Source organism: Notechis scutatus, chromosome 3 (assembly GCF_049901735.1).
Source record: "Notechis scutatus isolate UNSWTSFEM ecotype Mainland chromosome 3, rNotScu1.2, whole genome shotgun sequence".
Lineage (NCBI taxonomy): Eukaryota > Metazoa > Chordata > Lepidosauria > Squamata > Elapidae > Notechis > Notechis scutatus.
Window position 1 is genome coordinate 18,455,528 of NC_142011.1, and position 23,489 is coordinate 18,479,016.

Below are 23,489 nucleotides of genomic sequence, written 5' to 3' on the forward strand. Positions count from 1 at the left end.
AACACTCTTGAATCCATTGAGTTGAATAAAAAAAACTTTTACTGAGAGAAAATGTAGGATGCAATATAGTCAAGTGGAATCTGAGGTTTCTGCACAAAGCACAAAGCAAGTTGTTTAGTTTCCTAATTCCAACCCCCTTGACCAGTCCACCGGCAGCCAATGCAATGCTGAGAAGATGTTTTGAGAGCGCTGAGTGGGATTCGGAAGTCAAAACCTTCCCCCCATTCTTTTTTACACTTCTTCCCCCTTTCCTCCCTTACTTTTCCTATTGTTTGATTTTGTATTTTTATATTTTATATTATAAACTAATAAAAACTGTAAACCTTTAAAACAGAGAGAGAATACTGAGATGTTAGACAGATAATCATTCACACCCAGGATGTGACGACCTTGAACCTGGCAAAAACTGGCTGAGAAGAAGTCCTATCTCTGAAGCTAGTTCCCCTCCCTAATTCCCAAGTAAACAGCCCAAGTGGAAAAATTCTCAAGCATGCCATCCTCCCCACTACCCCCATAGCATAATGGCAGGACACCATAATAGACAATGGTACACCTGACACAGATGATGTGTTAAAGGTATTATCACAGGATGTAAGTTGTCCCAAGTAAAGATGATGATGATGATGATGATGATGATGATGATGATGATGATGATGATGATGATGATGATGATGATGATGATGATTAACAACAATAATAATAATACACAGAAATGACAGTGTACACAGCAAATGAGATAACTATGCTGGGTTTCATATCACAAATCACTAGTCGAACACTTTCCAAGTGTTTAGCACTGCGTGATGTATTGGCGGATTATGCGAGCAGATCCCAGTAAGGTGGCCTTCTGCAGCTGACCAATGGTGATCTTGTCAGCACCAATTGTTTTTAAGTGCTTGCCTAGGTCTTTAGGCACAGCACCCAGTGTGCCGAGTACCACTGGAACCACCTGCACTGGTTTATGCCAGAGTCTCTGCAGTTCGATTCTCAAGTCCTGATATCTAGTGACTTTTTCAAGTTGTTTCTCGTCGATTCTGCTATCACCAGGTATGGCAATGTCGATGATCCACACTTTTTTCTTCTCCACAATCGTGATATCCGGGGTATTGTGTTCCAGAACTTTGTCAGTCTGTATTTGGAAGTTCCACAGTAGTTTTGCATGCTCATTTTCGACAACTTTTTTCAGGCTTATGATCCCACCAGTTCTTTGCTACAGGCAGATGGTAGTTGTGACACAAGTTCCAGTGGACCATCTGAGTGACTGTGTTGTGACATTGTTTGTAGTCAGTCTGAGCTATTGTCTTGCAACAGCTCAGTATGTGATCAATGGTTTCATCTGTTTCTTTGCAGAGTCTGCATGTGGGGTCATCAGCAGATTTTTCTATTCTGGCTTTGATTACATTCGTTCTGATGGCTTGTTCTTGGGCTGCAAGAATCAGGCCTTCTGTTTTTTTCTTCAGTGTTGTGTTGGTCAGCCATAACCAGGTCTTTTCCTTATCTACTTGTCATTGGATCTTTTCAAGGAACTGTCCATGCAGTGCTTTGTTACACCAGCTGTCAGCCCGAGTTTTTCTGTTTTTCTATATTGATTCTTGGTTTGCTGCACTTTGAGCAGCTTCCTCTTGTTGACCTCCATCAAAGCTGGTTCAACACTGTCTTTCACATAATCTGCCAGAGCATGCTTCTCTTCTTCGACTGTCTGCTTCACTTGCAAAAGTCCTCTGCTGCCTGCTTTTCTGGGCAAATATAACCTGTCGACATCACTACACGGGTGCAGCACATAGTGTATGGTCATCAGTTTTCTTGTTTTCCTATACAAGCTGTCCAGCTCTGCCTGTGTCCAGTTTATGATCACAGCAGTATATCTGATGACGAGTATGGCCCAGGTATTTATAGCCTTGATGGTGTTACCGCCATTCAGTTTGCTTTTTAGAAGTTTTCTGATCCTTTGTGTGTATTTTTTGCTGACCACATTTTTCACTTGCCTATGCTTGATATTATCCAGCTGCAGTATGCCCAGGTATTTGTAGGCTTCGGGTTGGTGGCACTTGATGGTTTGTCCATTGGGCATTTCAATTCCATCACTTTCTACGATCTTCCCTTTCTTCAGTGCCACTGTGGCGCATTTGTCCAGGCCAAACTCCATGCTGATGTCAGTGCTGAAAATTCGAACTGTATTGGTCAGTGACTGGATTTCAATTTCTGATTTTCCATATAACTTCAGATCATCCATGTATGACAGATGAGAGATTTTCTGTGAATTTTTAGCAGTTTGATAACCCAGGTTAGTTTTCTGTAAAATTGTTGAAAAGGGGGTCATGGGAATGATGAACAGCAGAGGTGATAAAGAATCACTCTGGAAAATCCCTCTTTTGATGTTGACCAGTCCGTAGCTTTCACTTCCAATAAACAGTTCTGTTTTCCAGTGCTTCATCGCATTTTCAGTGAAAGTACCAATGAACTTGCATATTCCAATGACTTCCAGGCACTTGATGATCCAGCTGTGCGGTAGTGAATCAAATGCTTTCTTGTAGTCAATCCAAGTTGTATGCAGATTTGTTTTTTGGCTTTTGCAGTTGTCTAAAATCATTTTGTCAATCAGGAGCTGATCTTTTGTGCCTCTGCTTCCTCGTTTGTTTCCTTTCTGCTCTACTGGCAAGATGTTATTTGCTTTTAGGTAGTCCTGGATTTTGTCAGCTATGATGCCAGTCAGCAGCTTGAACATGGTTGGCAGACACATTATTGGCCTGTAATTTGCAGGTGTTGCCCCTTTTGCTGGATCCTTCTGTATCAAGTAAGTTTTCCCAGCTGTTAACCATTCACTGATGTTACCTGTCTGCAGCATCTCATTGAATTGTTTGGACATTTTTCCATGCAGGCTGGTCAGGTATTTGAGCCAAAAGCCATGCAGTTGATCATTGCCAGGCAATGTCCAGTTCTTGACTTTTTTCACCTGGTTGCTTATCATTTCAGTAGTTATTTCCAGTTGGTCCATTTTGTTCTTGGAGAATTTCGTCTCAAAGGCTCAGCATTTTTGTTGTAACATTTCTCAGTCTCCCATAGGTCTTTCAAAAACTGAGTCATTGCTGTTTTTTCAATTTTCGTATCCCCCATCTGATTCAGACTCTGATAGAACCATCTTTGGTCTGATTGGAACAATTGATTTTGTTTGTACTGGATGACTCTGGCTTCGTATCTTTCAATTTTTCTTGCTGTTGCTGTTATCTGCTGCTTCACAATTTCCAATGCTTCATCAATTTTTCTTGTGCTGAGCCCATATTTTTTTATCAGATGTTTCTTGATCTTGCGGTTCTTCAGCTTTTTCTCCTGCAAATGCTTCAAGTTGCTTGCATCTGCTTGCAGGCTCTTGATTTTCAACTCCAACCTGATTTTCCACTGCGGTTTTCCGGTTTTTTGGTTTTTCTTGATTTCAACTCCAACCTGATTTTCGATTTTCTCGATTTTCGGGGGCTGCGGCTGTTGAATCCCCAGTTCTTCTGTTACTATGGCTGCTGTATTGTAGGCAAGCTGATTTGTTTGTTCAATTGATGTTATCTGGACTGCTGCAACTGCATAGTTCACATCTATCATCAATGGCACCAAATATTTTCTAGGCACAGTCTTCAATGTTGGAAGCCTTCTTCTTTCTGCATTTGTTGCAGCGTGTGCCAAGATTTTAGCTTTCAGTTCTTGCTGCCTAGCATTGAGCATTCCTGGTGTTTCAGTGATGACTGCAGGCCCTTGCTGATCTTGTTTTTACAAAATATCTGCATTTTCTTCAAATTCAGGCTGTTCAGCTGCTCCAGATGTTATTGGAATATTTTCTGCTGCCACTTCAGCAGTCTGCTGTTCAGCAGTATGTGTTCCCGTTTCACAATTTTTCCGTATTTCTTCAAGTTCGACTTCCGAGTGATAAATCATCATTGATCAGCTAATCGTAATTCAGTTATCCTTGAGTCTGGATATTCTTGTTTCCATAACTTGTACATCCTTTTTTTTTGGTACCCTCATTTTTCTGGTTCTGCTTTGTAGTAGCATTTCATTACAGTGCAGTTCTCTGACATGGTGTATTTCTGTTGCTTCTGAGGTTGTTCAGCTTCCAGTAGCCCTGCAGGCCCATGCCCTGGTTGCTCAGCTTTGGGACCCGTGGCCTGTAGCCCACTTGTCGACAGATGCCCAGGTTCCCCAGCACCCGACACAGTCCTTGTTAACCCGGGTGACAACCGAGCCAGTATAGGCTTCGTTCAGTTGTGTTTCACCATGATTCATTGCATGGGTTGTTGGGTGCACTCAGTTCTGCTCCTCAGCCTAGACCTCTCTTACATGGTTGGACCTGCTGGTAGTTTGCACTACCGACAGCACAGCTCTCAGCTTCATTGGAACAGTTAAGCCCCCCCGCCATGCCAGGGTGGCACCCTGTGGGGGGATTATTATTATTATTATTATTATTATTATTATTATTATTATTATTATCATCATTATTATTATTCATCATCATCATCATCATCATCACAGTCAGCCAGATGTTCAGACTGGGTTTGGGATTTTGGTCCACCTATCAATTCCTTACCAAAAATCTGGAATAGGCAAATCTGTATGTTTGATGGTGTTACAGATATCGCCACAGGAAGGAAGCTGTTCCAAGTAAAGCTGACTTCTGTAATTGACTGATGGCAAATGTGTCAATACCTATAGTGTTCAAGTGGTGCTCCAGTTGTTTTGAGACTGCATCCAAGGCACCTATTACTATTGGTACTACCCTTGCTTGCTTTTGCCATAGTCGTTCTATTTCTATTTGTAGGTCTTTGTATTTTGTTATCTTCTCCAGTTCTTTCTCTTCTCTTCTGCTGTCTCCAGGCATTGTCAACATTATGAGTTGGGCTGAGAGCATGTGGCTGGTTCAAAGTCACCCAGACACATTTCATGCTTAAGGTAGTTCTTATAATCTGTTTCCAATGGGGTACTTTAACATCCACACTATGGTTCTTTCTATAGGTACAAATAAAATATAGACAAGTATGTTAAAAATGAGACACCGAGAGCAACAGTATTCCTGGTTAAAGACAAGTAACTGATAGTGACTTGTACCATTTGATATAGTCCATAGCCTACCCACACATTAGCTAAGATCTGATTCAAATTTTATGCAAGTTATTGATCCCATCTAACATTTCAAATCAATTGAGCTATTCAAGTTGTCTCAGTTTGAGTTTCCTTATCAATTTAGAAAAGAGCACAAAGGCTCTTCCAAATTGCCAAATCAATCAATTTAGTTCACCCAATCCAATTCAACCTTCCAGTGTGATTCAGAGAGTTAATTAAATCCCACTGGCTTTGAACTGAATCTGCAAAATCAATTTCTGAATCAAACCTAATCACACCCCTGATAAACAAACAACCTGCAAGAAAGTTTGGAGGATCATCACAGTATTATGTGGATTTCATCTTTTCTTCACCAGCTGTCTGCTGAAATTGAATTCATGTGTAATACTACAACATGGTTTCCCACAATGAAAAGTCTAGATCCCACTGAGGCCAATGTAGGAAAAGCCTGAATAAACTTTGCTCTCAGTGAGACGAAGTTTGCAAAAAGCAAAGAATGTGATCAGGCTGGTTTTATACCAGCTGTCAGTCATTAAATGAAATTAATGTTCTGACAATCAAGTTTGCAAAGAGAACCTGGAAATTATAATACAAATATCAGGTCTCTTGTGTCTTTCCTTTTTTATTATCAGTATTTCCCAGGGAGGCTTCCTAGAGCATCCACATGATGTTTAGACTGCTAATATTATCATGAGTCTTTCTTGAGCAGCTATCCTATGTTTCTGTATTTAGAAATCACTCAATATGGAGGATTTGAGCCAGCTACAAAAAAAGTACTGTGGAAAAAAATAGATTCCTTGCCCAATGTTATATCTTTAGCAACATGTATACTGACTTCTTCTAGAGTAGACCAAATATTTAACTTATTCTGCTTCTGCTTCCAATGAAACAGAATATTTATTTATTTATCTATTTTCTTTATTTGATTTGTCAATTGCTTACAAGATAATAGGTATAAGTATATACATAGTTATGAATACATGAAATGGGTATATATAAGAAAAATAAAAGAAACAATAGGACAGGGACGGTAGGCATGTTGGTGCGCTTATGCACTCCTCCTACAGACTTCTTAGGAAAGGGGTGAGGTCAATAGTAGACAGTCTAAGGTTAAAGTTTTTGGGGTTTGGGGAAGAAACTACAGAATCAGGTAGAGTATTCCAGACATTGACCACTCTGTTGCTGAAGTCGTATTTCCTGCAATCAAGTATGGTGCGGTTTACCTTGAGTTTGTATCTATTGTTTGCTCTTGTGTTGTTATGGTTGAAGCTGAAGTATTCATTGACTGGTAGGACATTGCAATGTATGATTTTATATACCATACTTAGATCGGACCAAAGACGGCGTAATTCAAGGTTTTCTAGGTCTAGAATTTCAAGTCTGGTGGCATAAGGTATTCTACAACGAGTAGAGGAGTGGAGAACTCTTCTTGTGAAATATTTCTGGACTTTCTCAATTGTGCTAATATCAGATACGTAATGTGGGTTCCAGACTGATGAGCTGTACTCGAGTATTGGTCTATCAAATGTTTTTTATGCTCTAGTTAGTAGTGTGATATTACCAGAGAAAAAGCTACGTAGTATTAGGTTAACAACTCTTAATGCCTTTTTGGCTATGTAGTTACAGTGGGCTCTAGCACTTAGATCATTAGAGATGAGTATTACAAGGTCCTTTACAGAGCTTGGATCATCAACAAGATCTTGACTATTCAGCTTGTATTTTATTTTCTGATTTTTTTTTTTGCCAATATGTAAGCATTTATTTGTTGAGATTTGAAGTTGCCATTTGTTTGATCATTCTGATACATAGTCAAGATCTTTTTGAAGGGTAGCAGTATTGTCTGTGGTATTGAAAAGCTTTACATCATCAGCAAAAAGAACGCAGTTGCTCTTAATATGATCACAGAGGTCATTTATGTAGAGTATGAAGAGAGTTGGTCCTAGAACACTGCCTTGGGGGACAACACTATTGACAGGTACAGAATTTCATAGGACACTCCCAATTTTGACTATTTGTTGTCTGTTTGACAGGAATGCTTCTATCCAGTTATGCAGTTGTCCAGAGATACCATAAGATTTTAGTTTTAGGAGTAGTTTGTCGTGTACCACTGAATCAAAGGCTTTACAGAAGTCTATGTAGACTGTGTCTATTGCTTTGCCCTGATCGAGTTGTGTAGTCCATATGTTTTTGCAGTGTAAGAGTTGCAGATTACAGGATAGTTTTTTTCTGAAACCAAATTGTTTATTGGAGAGTAGGTGGAGGATAATGGATTGGTTAATAATTGATTCCATGACTTTACAGGTGACGCAGCATAAGGAGATTGGTCTGTAATTTTCAACTAGGCTGGGGTCTCCCTTTTTGAAGATGGGGATGACCATGGCTTGTGACCATAGGTTAGGCAAGGAGCTGGTCTTGAAAGATTTTTCAAAGATTATGCTTAGAGGTTCGGCTATGGCAGTGGATAGCTTTTTTAAGAAGTAGGCACATATTCCATCCGGCCCAATAGATAGAGATAGTTTTAGAATGCGTAGTGCTTTTTCAACATTGTCTTCTGTAAAATCAATATGTATTAAATCATTGTAGTTGTCTGTGGTTTGGCTAGGAAATACTGGGCATGATCCATTGCTGTTTACAAATACTGAGCCGAAGAATGTGTTAAAGATGTTGGCTTCAATGGTGTCGTCATTGCAGTCTTTACCATTAGGTCCTATCAGGGGTGGGATGGACCCTGAGTCTTTTAGTTTGTTGTTTACATAATTGTAAAAAGCGCGGGTGGAATTTGTGCATAGAAGATTTTCCTCTTGTTTAATGTGATAATTGGTGCATTCAGTCTTTATCTGGTGGCATAAATTTTTGTATCGGCTTTTGAAATTGGCAACGTGAACAGATTTGTTTTTCCGCCAGAGTGATCTCTTTTTGGATTGAAGTTTCCTTATTGTTATGGGTAATTTGCTTTTGTTTTTGTTTTGGGAGTTGTTGCTGATACATATAGTTTGATGACTCTTTTGACTTCAAGTAAAAATATGTTGTAATGGTCTTCAACAGTATTGCATCCAGTGAATAGAGATTGCCAATCAAGGGATGAGAGATCGTTGTCTATAAGATCATAGTTGCCTTTTTTGAAGTTATAATTGGTGATTATGTCATTGTGATGATTTTTGTGTGGGCGTATGTTGAGACAAAAGTCAATCATATTGTGGTCACTGCTGGAAAAGGGTTCTTTAGTTTGTATTCCGTAAATTAAATTCAAACTATTGCAGAAGATGAGATCGAGGCAGTTGTTTAGTCTAGTGTTGTTGGTTACTAGTTGTTGTTGGTTCAGTTGTACATTCATTTAGGGTCCAGTCAATATGAAGTAGATTGAAGTCACCAAGAAAGATAAAAGCGTGTGGGCAGGATGCTTCCCATGTTAGTAGTGTATTTAGCTTGTTTACGTGTTCGATGTCATAATCAGATGCTCTGTAACATAGTAAGAATTGAAATGTGATATTTAAGGATAGTTCACAGATGATGGTCTCAAGAAGAGCAAGCTCCTGGGTAACTTGGATGTTTCTAAGATATAAGGACTTTTTATAGAAGATAGCAACACCACCTCCTCTATGAATTTCACGATCTGATCGGTAAACATGATAGTCTCTTACTGTGGTAATGGAGTCAGGGAGAGATGTGTTGAGCCATGTTTCACAGACAAATATGATGTCGAATTTAGCCATATTTAGTAAGAGGAGAAATTCAGGTATTTTATTCGCAAGGCTTCTTGCATTGAGTAGCTTGCATTTAAGGCCAGCAATTAGTTGGAATTGAGGTAGTTAGGGGCATGCGTGCCTAGTCTTGGGTGATGGTGGATTGGTTGAGGTAGGGTTGTGGTTGAAGGTTAAAACTGAGTTGCGGGTTGTGTGACTTACTTTTGATACAGTCAGCATGGTAGTCAATGTACAGGTCCTTCTCTCCATTGTCTAGATGTTTTTTGAGTTCAGTGCGGAGTACATGGGAGCGGGCACGTTGCTGTATGGTTAGGTCAGGGCGACAATGGAGGTTCTTATGGTTGGTGTTGGTTTTGGCGAGTGAATTGATAGTGTAAATGAATTTACATTTGCTTGATTCATTTTTGCAAATGACCCTGCAGAAGCGTAGGGCCACAGAGCCGACTCTGTTTTTGAGCTCTCGGCCAATGCGAGAAATGTCAAGTATTTCATCAGTGGAGATGGTTGATGCTTGATAGTCACTGATGATGTTGCGGACAATTGTGATATCATCATTGTTATTGATGTCCTCTAGACCAAATAAGATGGCATTTGGACGTTTCTGTTCATGCTCAACAGCTTCTCTGATGAGGATTGGGATATCATTATTTGTCTGGCTTATGTTTTTTTGTGGATTGGGTTGTGGATTGGGTTGTGGTTGTTTGGTAGAGATGTGGTTTGTAGCTATTGGATGTTCAGGTTTTTGTGTCTTTTTTTTCAAGGTTGGATAATCTTTCTTTTAAGGCGTCCAGGGATGCTACTATGGTGTCAAGGGATGTTATTCATGTTTCAATGGTATCAACTCTTTCCAACAGATCCAGTTTGTTTTGCAGAGATATGGAAACTCATTGGATGATTCTAGGTATTGAATCATTTGCCCAGGTAATCCCAAGCAGTCATGATGAGCGTATTTGTTACATAGAGAACATTTGATGGAGTTTTCATTATCCTTTCGAGTTTTGTAGCATTTAAGGCATGTGCAGGAGTCTTGTGGTTCATTTGTGGGGATTACTTTCTCTTTAGGTTGTGGTTTGGCATTGGAATTTTTTCTTGGCATGGTAGGTTTGTTAAGATGGTACGTTGATTAAATTAATTAATGGAACAATTTTGGGTAATCAATATAGCCAATATCACACCAATCAATCAATTGCAGTAATCTCTCTAGTCAAATAATTTTCCTAAGCAACAATCAGCCTAATCAATTAATTACACTAATCGCTAATCAATTAATTACACTAATCATTAATCACACTGTTCAATTAAGTTCACTAAATTCACTAAATCACCGGTTTTTACTATTCAATTAAATTACATGAATCTTGATCTTTTAAACTAATCAGTAATCACACTATTTGCACTAAACACTCTATTCACACTAATCAATTAAAACAATAAATCAATTAAACCATTAAATATTTTATAGAAATTGATTATCTATTCATTGATATAGGTGATGAGGTAGAAAAGTTGTAAGTTTTGAGGTAATGAATTAATCAGTGTTTGATTAAAGTAATGAGGTCTGTAAGGAAAGGGTTAATTGTTTTACTAGCAGCTGTGATTTACTGGGTGGGAGGAATTTATTGCTCTGATTGCTGCTGCTATTACTCTGTAAACAATAGGCTGTAACAAGATGTTCAAAGCACGCTGGATTTTTGAAAGAGAGCAAAACTCTTTGAATTAAAATTAAAACACTTTAACTACAATCAATATGTCTCTGAATAAGATTGTTTTCCAATAGTTTCCTAAAGTTCTTCAAGTTAAGTAGTAGTAAAAATACAGTCCAGAAATTTGGGTTAACCAATCCAATCTGTCCTTTACTTTTAAAGTTACTTCTAGTTGCAATATCTTTTTTTAAAAAAAACTAAATCTGTCAGTCACTCCAGATTGTTAATCGCAGCTATTTTCCTCCTTTGAGTCCCACTTTACAAGGAAAATTCCACTGCAGAAATTGGAGTGATTTTTACCAAGGCTAAGCACGCTGTTACAAGATCTTTCCTTTATTTTTCACTTCTGTCTCAGCTGCCTTCCTGGCTTCGATTCAGCCATGCTGGCAGTTCTCTTTTTAGTTCGGATGGAGGGGTTTTCTTCGGGTCAGTCGAGGAGACTCTCCTGTCCTCGCGACCACTGAAGCATTCCTCTGCCTTTACCACCCGTCCAGGGTGACTTTCGGCTCCTAAGAGCCTCAGGGCTTTCTCCTCCCTCCTTGTTTCTCCCTGCCAGCTCTCCAATGTGGCTCTGGGGAAACTGTGTGGGGGATATTAATGGAAACACGTTGTCTGGCGTGGAAGATACTTCTATCAGCTGTGTGAGGGATTTAAATGAAGGTACGCTGTTTGCACTCCGCTGGCTCCAAGTGATCCAGTTCAAGAGCTCCACCAGTGTGGTTAATAGGGCTCGATGGAAAGAACTTCACTTCTCTGGGGAAGGAGAGGAGGGCTCCCCATCAGTTAGCAGGAGCTCCGCCAGCATTATTAGGTCTCCACGGCTTCAGAATCCAGCGTTTTGGGGCTTGTTTTTTGGGCTCTGGTTTACTCACGGTTACTGGTGCAGGCGGCAGCTTTAAAAGTGATTTCTGGTGCAGGTGGTGGCTTTATAGGGAGATAGTGCTCCAGGAGCGAGAGCCTCACCTTCCTAGTTGGGCCTTCACCCACATCACCCACATCAAACCTTTTTTCTCTTTCAGAGCCTGGGGAGTCCATGTTCCCCACCTCCCTCCTGGAATAAATTTCTAGTTGAATTAGAGTATGTTTGCCCAATTACTATCCCAGTTGTTGGAGTAACCAATCGTGCTAGGCCTCCCTTTTTCACAGCAGTATTGGAACAGAGTACTGTTATCCATGCTGGGAAGCTACCCCTGAACTTCAGGGTGACTGTTTGCAATTTGAATAGCTTTAGACAGGGGTGTGATTCAACTGGTATAACAACCAGTTTGGTGAGCGTGAGCTTTGTGTGCACAGAGGGTTTGCTGCCAAACTTCTCCTGCAATCCTGCAATCTCCCTATGTGTTAAACAGCTGATGTGTGGCAATCCGCTGTGCCACATGAAGCAGCTGAGCTTGAAAACCAGGAAATAAAAGTCAGACCAGAGCTGGGGTGGGTGGGCAGGCCCAACAGCTGATCGTCAGAGCGAAGTGATTCACTCACAGATGTTACTCAGGGCTACCGGTTTGGCCGAACTGGGCTGAACTAGGAGAATCCCACCCCTGGCTTTAGATTAGAACATATTTCAATATGATTTATTTTCTTTTATTTATTTATTTGATTTGTCAATCACTTACAAGATAATAGGTATAAGTATAAACCTAATTATGAATACATGAAATGGATACATATAAGAAAAAATAAAAAAAGAAACAATAGGACAGGGACGGTAGGCATGTTCGTGCGCTTATGCATGCCCCCTACTGGCCTCTTAGGAAAGGGGTGAGGTCAATAGTAGACAGTCTAAGGTTAAAGTTTGGGGAGTTTGGGGAAGAAACCACAGAGTCAGGTAGAGTATTGATCAGGATCAGGATCATATAGAACTGGATCAGTGGTATTATCAGATTAGAGCCCACTTAACTATCAATAGCCAAGGTCACCAAGACATCCTCAGCAAGTAAAGGGAAGACTAGGGACCTAGATTTCTGAAAGGCAGAAAGAAAAGGGATTGCATGTATGAAAGCGATTTCAAATTGGAGCTTGTTGTAATACATTTGCGAGAGTTTTCTGACATCTGAAAGGAAGGTTAGAATCTTTGTCTTCCTTTGATTCTGTTTTTTTAACAGGATGGAGGAAAAAGAAGTAGGCATGAAACTTCAAGAACTACATCAAAGAAAAATGAAGAGCTGATTTTCGATGTGAAAGATAAAAGACACAAACTGTCCATTTCCTATATCCATTTAAAATCCAGAGAATTTAGGCAAAGAAGATTGAGGTTTTTAATTACTGCATTTCATTTGAAAGTAGGCAGGATGCATTTTAGAATATCTTGAAATCCTTTTAGCCCCAATATTGGCATCAGAGGAGCAAGGAAGTCTTAAGACAAAAGTGCTTTTTAAAAAACCATGCATTTTTTTATATATGTATGTTTATTGAATAGATAAGCTACAATAAACAGAATGGAACCTGTGATCTAATGAATGGAAAGTAATGACTTACTTAATGTTGTTTATATGATGGCAGCCTGCCAATATTTGAGAGGTTGAGAAGAGAAGGTAGGCCTATTCCCAAAGCATCTGAGGACAGGAAAAGAAGTAATAATCAAAATAGTAATTGACTGAATCAATGTCAGTTGTAAAATGGCATGGACAATTTTAACTTGGATTCCTTTTGGTTATACAGATTTACCCGGTTTGTTAATTTATTTCAGTTTATGGTATGAACTCAGAGTGAACTCAATAACCAAGTCAAACACAAGTAAGTAATATTGACAGTTGGAATATCTACATAGTTGTATTAGAAGCAACATCATAGTGTATTCATTTGTCGAGATGGGTGGCTATAGAAATCAAATCAAATAAATAAACAATTCTGCAATCACAAGGCAGACTTGTTCTATGGTACCTCCCAAATGATTATTGTCCACTTTCTGTTGCCATTACCTCTATTTTATTCTTTATGCTTTTAACTCTACAGGTTCCCGTGCTTCCTCTTTTTATAATAAATGACTGTAACGAAAAAAAATCACTTTTATATTTCAAGCTTGCTTTGTAAGAAAGAGGTCTGAAGCTGGTATTGTGTACTGGCAACCTGATTCTAGCCTTTGTATCTAACATTTCTACCTGCCAAGAGGTGTGTCCTAACTGAGTGTGTGCTTTTTTTCAATGAGAAGAAGAAAAAAGAACTTACAAAAATCAAAGTCTCAACCCTGAGAAGATCAGAATATCACTTCCAAAGATCAATAGGAATTTTGTATACAATTCAGTCCCATTTTTCTTTTCCACTACTCACTGAAAGCTAGGATTGCACGCTGTGTTTAAGTTAAAAGGAAATCCCTGGTGAATAAACCTTCCATAGTGTTTGCCTAAATAGTGAGAATGATATAGAAATAAGTGCTCATAGATGTTTTCGGCTGTTACGTATAAGCTGGGATGACAAAATCAGAAATGAGGAGGTGATAAGCCTCCTGGGAAAGCCAAGGGAAATCATCAAAACCATTAAAAAGCAAAAGTTAGAATATTTCAGACATGTGATGTGACAGCTGGAAAAATATGGCATACTTCACTTAATTCTCCAGGGAAAGATTGAAGGCAAACAAGGTCTAAGCAGAAGAACATCATGACTTCAAAATCTAAGGGACTGGTTTGGACAAAACTCAGCAGCACTTTTTCGTGCAGCTGTTGATAAAAATAGGATTGTCAACATGATTGCCAACATCTGATGACAGATATGACACAACAACAAGAAGAAAGTAGATGTTTTCATAGGAACTTAAGGAAAATATATATTTTAATGGGGAGAAATCATACACTGAATTGAAACATAATGGTGTCTCATAGACAGAAGAGAATTTTACATCAGTAATTGTCTTTTTGATCCAACAGAGCTCTGCCTACCATATGAATTGGAGGAGTGATGCTATCTGATGGGTCTTCCTTTGTGTCTGGTTATGAAGACCATTTTAAAAAGTGTTATGAGGAATTCAGGCTACATTAATAGAGGAATGGAATCAAGATCATGTGAGGTATTGCAAAGCCTTTGTAAGACCACACTTGGAATACTGCATCCAGTTTTGGTCACCACAAAATATGAAAGAGGTTGAGCCATGGAAAGAGTTCAGAGAAGAGCAGGAAAGAAGATTGGGGGACAGAGGCTAAAACTTATGGCGAACAGTTGCAAGAAATTGGGTATGTCTAATCCAGTGAAAAGAAGGACTGGGGAGACATAATAGCAGTGTTTCAATATTTGAGGGGCTACCACAAAGATGAGGGGATCAACCTATTTTCCAAAACCCAGAAGGCAGGACAAGAAACAAATTAACCAAGGACAGAGACAACCTAGAAGTAAGGAGAAATTTCCTAACGGTGAAAACAATTAACCAATGGAATGCTTTGCCTTCTGAAGTTGTGGTGCCCCATTGCTGAAGGCTTTTAAGAAGAGATTGGACAGTTGCTTGCCTAAAATGATATAGGGTCTCTGGTCAAGTGGGGGATGGACTAGAAGATCTCCAAGGTCTCTTTCAACTCTGTTATTCTATGTTCTATCTTCTAAGGCAGGGCTGTCAAACTCCTGGCCCATGGGCTGGATGCATCACATGCTGGCCACGCCCACAGCCAGTTTAGCAAAGGGGAAAAAGTCCTGATATGTCACATGATGCCTGCATGATGACATGAGTTTGACATCCGTGTTCTAAGGTGAGAATGAGAAGGTAACTACCTCTCTATCCACATTTCTATTAATGAGAAGATTCTGAGAATTTTCAGGCGTTCCTCCTAACACAATTAAATCCTAGTTCCAGCCCCAGACAACACAGGAAAACATGTTCACTGTTCAAAACTGTGAGTGGAACAAAGGTATCAGCTAAATATGATTAAAATTAAATGCAAATAAAATAGTTATTGCTCTGCTTATTTCATAGGTCTGTTCACAAACCCTGGGCTAATGTCTCATCATTAGGCTGAAATTTGTACAGTTCTTTGATTTTATTTTCCTGACATGGCTACTGAAATTCTTTTTTAACTGTTCTATTCTCATCTTTGTTAGGTGCCCAAAGCTTTTTGTCAATGGCATTTATAAAGATGAGAATAAATATTTCCTCCCTTCAGTCACATTCAGAACTGCAATTTATAGGTCTCTAGAGGTGATGCCTCATACCTACAGGGACTTTCTAGAGCCAAGGGGACTCAGCTCAGGTAGGTCATAGGTAGGTCAGGTTGGCTACCATTCTATCATTCATCTTAGCAAAAATACCCTCTGCACTTAACTAAGGGAGGCAAAGTGGAAGATTTCTGATACCTTTAAAGAAAAATACTGTATCTCCTGCTTCTCTGCAAATTACTGAAACTATCAGTGATAGTAAGTGCCTTGGGACCTAAATTGTTTTATTAAATAGTTATTTTGTTTTTATTTTATTCACTACCCAGAGTTCCTTTAGGTAGAGATAGATGGCTATATAAGTTTGTTTAATAATGAAATTAAATCTCTTTTCAAGACTCTAGTATGACTGAAGAGTTACTCTGTATGACTGCTGAGTCATTCTGATGTCCACCAATGACCATATTTCTCCGGTAATATTGTACTACTAACTAGAGCATACAAAACATTTGCAAGACCAATTCTCGAATACAGCTCATCCGTCTGGAACTTGCACTGCATATCAGACATTAATACAAATGAGAGAGTCCAGAGATATTTTACAAGAAGAGTTCTCCACTCCTCTACTTGCAACTGAATACCTTATGCCACCAGACTTGAAATTTTGGGCTTAGACAACTTAGAACTACGCTGCCTTTGGTCTCACCTAAGCATAGTACATTAAATTATCTATTGCAATGTCCTACCCATCAATGACTACTTCAGCTTCAACTACAACAATACACAATCACATAATAGATACAAACTCAAGGTAAACCACAGCAAATTCAATTGCAGGAAATACGACTTCAGCAACAAAATGGTCAATGTCTGGAATATACTACCTGACTCTATGGCTTCTTCCACAACCCCCAAAACTTTAACCTTAGACTGTCTACTGTTGACCTCATCCCACTCCTAAGGTCTGTAAGGGGCATGCATAAGCGTACCAGCGTGCCTTCCGTCCCTGTCCAAATGTTCCCTTTTATTCATATCCATTTCATGTATTAATAATCATGTTTATACTTATATCTGATGCTTGACAAAATAAATAAATAAAAATAAATTAAAAAGTCCCGGACAGATATAGATACATTCACAATATAAGGTAAATCAAAACTTTCCCAAATAATATCCAGGTTAACATGCCATATGATCCAGCAACATTATTTTTTTTCTTCAGAATATATACAATGAGACCACATTATTTGTATCCAAGAATATTAGAATACTAAAAGAATTTACTTATGGTCTGCATAAGATGTGATACCAATCTGCCTTGAGCTCCTAAATAAAGGGCAGGAACAGTTATCAGGAACAGATGCTTATATTGTAGCGTAATAGAGAAGATGGGGAGAAATTTCCAAGACCACTGCTTCTCTTCTGTCCCTCATTTTTCCATTACCACTATCTGTGAGAACGAGCATATGCACACACACAGAGAGACACAGACACAGACACACACACACACCCCAACACACACAGAAACACACATTTCAGAGCTGGGAAGGAAACTGACACCAATGAATCCTAATTAGAAGTCAGTGCAAATGAATGAACAGATTTTCTCATTTTATTTTCTAAAACATAAACATCCGGGAATACAGTCAGTCCCAGCAAGATGAACTCCTAATTAGGATTCAAAGTATGTTTGGGTTCTTATCTCTGTGAACATAATAGCCTGGAGGTTTGAGTCTAGACTCTTTTTTTCTCAGTTCCTCATATATATCTACCATGTGAGAATTTGGTGGTAGGAAGCAGGGATGGGATGGAATGCAATTTTGAATCTGAACTAGAAAAACAAACACAACAAAACCCAGCATTGCATGTATTCCGTAGGCACTCAGCAGGGAATGTTTGATTCCTATGACAATGATAGATGTCAGCAACAATGATGCAAAGAAGTTTTAAAAGGAAGGGAAGGAACATCTTCAGACAGTACAGGCCGAGCCCACAGAGAACAAACCCTTCATTTTTGCATTGCTCCAGAGGGCAAGGTCAAAATCCATCCAGGCAATGTCAGGTTTACCTTTGGAAAATATTTTATCTTTTCAACATTTTGATTAGGCTCAGTGAACATCAAATTTGCCTCGCTGTTGAAAGGCAAGCTTGACTAGCACCAAGTTGCCGTAACCATAAATCAGTCAAGTCAATAGAAAGGGAAAGAATGGGTTGTTGTCTGAAGGCTCTGGGGAAAGGACAAACTTGAATGCCTAATTAAATGGAATGCATTGCAAAGGGGAGGGATGAGAGCAACCAAACCAACAACTCTTGGCATTGCTTTTTTGAAATGTGATTATATTGTCTCTGTAATGCAGGGCTGGGAAAAAGGGAAGGTACTAATGACAAATGATGGTAAGAAGGTAAATAAATGGAACTAACAGTATATCTGAGAGAGAGAAAAGAAGTGTATTGTCAGGTCTAAAACCAAAACTGACACATGACATAAGTCACATTCCAAGCTGACTTATTTATTGCTTTACATTGATAGACAAAATCTTGGCAGACTGAAGAGTCTACTATCTGCATCTACCAAAAACTCTGCGAACTATTAGGGAGGGACATATTTAGTGACCATATTTTGGACAGAGTCCATATTTTGGATAGAGAGGACCACTGATTTGAAAGAGGGGGTTAAAGAGGCCATTTATGTCAAAATTAAACAGGAGGCCATTCCAGCCAAAAATGGAACTCACGAGGGCCACACATTGCCCCCCCAGCTCCATTTTCATTGGCAGAGGGTTGCAGGAGGCCATTACAAATGAAAATGGAGCTCAAGAGCCCGTTTTCTCTGGCAGAGCACTCGGGCCACCACAGGTGCCCTCCCAACATGAGTGATGTCATGTTGGCCACACCCACACTGGCCATGCCACCCCACCCCACCCCCCTGAGATCAAACATAACCCTGATGCGGCCCTCAATGAAATCGAGTTTGACACCCCTGATCTATGTGATCTTATTTTTTATCCCTTCCCGCTAGGTGGAATTCAGAGGTGGTATTCAGGAGGTTCTGACCAGTTCTGGAGAACCAGTAATGGAAATTTTGAGTAGTTCGGAGAACCAGCAAATACCACTTCTGACTGCCCCACCCCCATCTATTCTCTGCCTCTCGAGTCCCAGCTGATAGGCTGGGTCTTCTTTTGTTGTTCTGTACAGAAGAACAGAACTGGAAAGCAAGTTAGTGGGATGGGGAGGGAATGGGGATTTTGCAGTATCCTTCCCCTGTCATGCCCACCAAGCCACGCCCACAGAACCTATAGTAAAAAAAAATGAATTCCACCACTGGTCAGCATGCTAGTCGTAATATCTGTGCTATAGTGAACAGATGCAATTTGGCTTACTGGGCCACAGGTTCCTGAATGAGCCTTCTCCCTGTTGCTACTCAGAGTCAATTCAGCTAGGTATGAATGTTTTCTTGAAAATGTACCTTCAATTGTTCATTTCAACAGTGGTGTCCCCCCAAGGCAGTGTTCTAGACCAACTCTTTTCATACTCTACATAAATGACCTCTGTAATCATATCAACAGCAATTGCGTTCTCTTCGCTGATAATGTAAAGCTATTCAACACCACAGACAATACTGCTACCCTTCAAAAATACCTTGACTATGTATCAGAATGGTCAAACAAATGGCAACTTCAAATCTCAACAAATAAATGCTCTGTCCTACACATTGGCAAAAAAAATCAGAAAATAAAATACAGGCTGAATAGTCAAGACCTTGTTGATGATCCAAACTCTGTCAAGGATCTTGGAGTACTGATCTCAAATGATCTAAGTGCTAGAGCCCACTGTAACTACATAGCCAAAAAGGTGTTAAGAGTTGTTAACCCAACCTTACGTAGCTTTTTCTCTGGTAATATTACACTAATAACTAGAGCATACAAAACATTTGCTAGACCAATACTCGAATACAGCTCATCAGTCTGGAACCCACATTACGTATCTGATATTAACACAGTTGAGAAAGTCCAGAAACATTTCACAAGAAGAGTTCTCCACTCCCCTACTTGTTGCAGAATACCTTATGCCATCAGACTTGAAATTCTAGACCTAGAAAAGCTAGAACTACGCTGCCTTTGGTCCGATCTAAGTATAGTATATAAAATCATACATTGCAATGTCCTACCTGTCAATGAATACTTCAGCTTCAACCATAACAACACAAGAGCAAACAATAGACACAAACTCAAGGTTAATTGCACCAAACTTGATTGCAGGAAATACGACTTCAGCAACAGAGTGGTCAATGTCTGGAATACTCTACCTGACTCTGTAGTTTCTTCTCCAAACCCCAAAAACTTTAACCTTAGACTGTCTATGATTGACCTCACCTCTTTCCTAAGAAGTCTGTAGGGGGCGTGCATAAGCGCACCTAATGTCTACTGTCCCTGTCCTATTGTTTCTTTTTTCCCCCTTATATGTATCCATGTATTCATAACTATGTTTTTACTTATTCCTATGATCTTGTAAGCAATTGACAAATAAAAATAAATAAATAAAAAATAAAATAAATATGTATTGGGGAGTGGGAGCATCTGAGACGTTTGGTAGTGAATGCTTATATCTAGCTAACATGAGTAAAGAGGGTTAACCTTTTACCTCCACAATACAACCAAAGTCATTACTACTTGCCTCCCCCTGTAATATGCTATACAACAGATATTGTTGATGGGACACAAGTAAAACTAGATGCTTTAGACCGCAAGATTTGAAAAGAAAAGGCAATACATCATACTCTATACCCCAAACCTACCATAGATCATTTGAAATTACCAAGGAAAATTGTTGACTGTGCCTTGTTGCAAGTCAAGCAGAAGTAGGAACATGAAATTGGATGTCTAAATGATTACTCGAAAGCAAGCAAAGAGATTATATTAATAAGCTCATAAATGTCTATAAGGAAAAAAGTCAGTTGGTGGAGTTGGCCTTGTAGTTATTGTGATGTAAATCACTCTGATAAAGCTTGGAATAACATCTAGTAATCTATGACACATTTGTCAGCATGGATCTTTTTCTACTTTTTTAAAAAAATAAAATGATCAAACTTTTTTTTTAAAAAAACCATCCCTAATGTGTTGACCATGTAAATTTACTCTAATGATTGCAATGGTATATAAAATGATGAATAAAATAAAAATTCCCATTGGCCGGATAAGTTGTCAAACTTGAGATGTGGGCAAATATATTCTGAGACCATTTTAATTCAATCTGCAATTCACACGAAAATGGGCTCATCAGAAGAAATGCACAGCAAAGGGTACAATAAAGGAGAAAAATGTACAAAATTAGACTTTCAAAAAAAAAAAAAAAGCCACATCATTGGAAAAACACCAGTGCAAAAGGGAAAGTCACTAGAGTTGTTTGGATAGTGAGATGGATGGGGTATAAATTCATGAAATAAGTAAATTGATAAAATAATAAAATATATGTACAATAGGACAATAATCCTATAAACTTTGGTGCAATTTTTGTTCTGGTTCTTATGTGATGATTATTTTGCATTTTTTAAAACAAGATTTTTTAGAATAATAATAATTTCTCTTCTATTCTGCTATTGCTTGCTACTGAAAAGGGATGCTGCAGCACCTAGAGACAGCAGAAGGGAAGAGAAAGAACAGGAGAAAATCACAAGCTACCAAGGCCCGCAAATAGAAATAGAATAACTGTAGCAAAAGAAAGCAAATATAGTATCAACCAGTTGTGGGATTCAATTTTTTTTACTACCGGTTCTGTGGGCGTGGCTTGGTGGTCGTGTCAGGGGACGGATAACAAATCTCCAGTTAGAGGTAGCATTTGCTGGTTCTTCGACCTACTCAAAATTTCCGCTACTGGTTCTCCAGAACTGGTCAGAACCTGCTGAATACCACCTCTGGATCCAACCATAACAGGAACCTCGGATGCAATTCCAAAACACCTAGAACCCCGCTGGAACACCATTGGCATTGACAAAATCACCATCAGTCAATTGCAAAAGGCAGCTTTACTTTGAACAGTTTATACCATGCATCAATATCTTTAACACCATGAAACAACAACATCTGCCTATGCCAGCTTCTTGGAAAGGAATGATAGGTAGATGAAAATGCCAAATCCATTCTAAACATCTGGATGACTGTGCAACCAACAATAATAAGGCAAGATTGCTCATTCCAACACAGAAGGTATGATCAGAATAAGTGTGGTGATGTAGCAAAAGAGGCTCTGAACTAATCTTACCCTTTATGGGTGACTTCTTTGTCTACAGCTGCTTTTGTATATGTGTGGATGTGAAGAGTCCTACAGAGTGGCAGAGGTGAATCACCCAACTTTTATTTATGTGTGTTCTTTATTTTCAATTTATATGCAGATATACCTTCCTTGATAGAATACCATCTTGATACAAATGACAGACTGGAACAGAAGCAGAATTTTGTCGCTGACAATGTTTTTGTCAAATGCATTTATCAGAGCAAACTCAAATTCAGGGCAAGAGCTTCCAGAGTACAAATATATGCAGCTGAAAATATCCTTTTGACATTTTATTTAAAATATTTATCTCACTGTTCCAGCCAAAGAAAAGTAAACAAGTGGGATGTAGTGAGCTTTGACACAACTTTATATTAAACACAATGATCAATATGTGTAGCTGGAATAAATTTAAACCATTTTTAAACCATTGTAGTTTAATAAAGGGTGGTGGTGGTTAATGATTTCCACAAACTTACTAGCAATACTGAATTATTTGTTGTATAAAATAAATTATCAATAAGGAGTACAAGTCACAAAGAAGATTTTCAGCACAAATAATGTATACCATAACTTTTTAAGGGGGTGTAAACCCTGAATAATTCAACAAATATTTAATTTAATTTCTTCCTTTTTTTATATCAGTGTGGTTGTGACAACCCTGGAATGAGCAAACAAATCTGATGAAATATATATGTTAATCAATCCATAATATGTTCCTTTTTTCAAGAAAATGATTATATTTAGCCCTAAAGAATATAGGCTTGGGATGAAAACACACGTTTTATTTCATTTTTAATGAAAGGCACATGCTTGTGCATACACACACACACACACACAAGTTGCATGGCTATAGAAATATAACACACACAAACATATATATTTCAGCAGAGTTAATGTAATCTCAGTACAGATTTTAATATTCTTAGTTGTGTATTTTTCCTCCTCACCCCAATAATATACTTTACAGCAGACTAAATGTTGCATTCATAGGGGAAAAAAACTGTGTAAAATAAAAAAGATCTATAAAGCTTAAACTCAGCTTCATATTTCTTATAATGTCCTCTGATCTCTGCATCCAGAAGTTTTGGCATTTATTTAGGCTTTAAGCCTCAACTGCATTGCACTGCTAATAATATTTAAAATTAAAGCCAGTGGTGGGATTCAAAAATGTTTAATACCAGTTCTGTGGGTGTGGCTTGGTGGGCGTGGCAGGAAGGATACTGTAAAATCTCCAGTCAGAGGTGGTATTTGCCGATTCTCTGAACTACTCAAAATTTCTGCTACCGGTTCTCCAGAACTGGTCAGAACCTGCTGAATACCACCTCTGATTAAAGCCATACATAAATCTTGGAAATGTATTCATTATAAAAGCTGGAGATCAAGGTGTCGTTCCGAGACTTTCACTGAGAAAAAATACCAGTTGAAAAAATGGATTGAAATTTGAAAATTGGTGGTAAATCAATGGTAATGCACCAAAGCAAGCACATTCAAGACCAGTCACGATGTATGTGTGAATGGGGTGGGGTGGGGATGGAAGTGGTGGGGGGAGCAGACTGTATCTTAAGACTTCCTTTGTTGCAGATCTTTCTCTGGGCAATGTTTGGACCTCCCACATTTAATTCACAAGCATGGGGTTTGC

At 38.8% G+C, this 23,489-nt stretch overlaps 1 pseudogene; it reads right to left on the bottom strand.

Moving 5' to 3' along the window:
• Nucleotides 1–771: 771 nt before the first annotated feature.
• Nucleotides 772–2,725, bottom strand: LOC148131089 (uncharacterized; annotated as a pseudogene).
• Between the last annotated feature and the right edge of the window lie 20,764 nt (nt 2,726–23,489).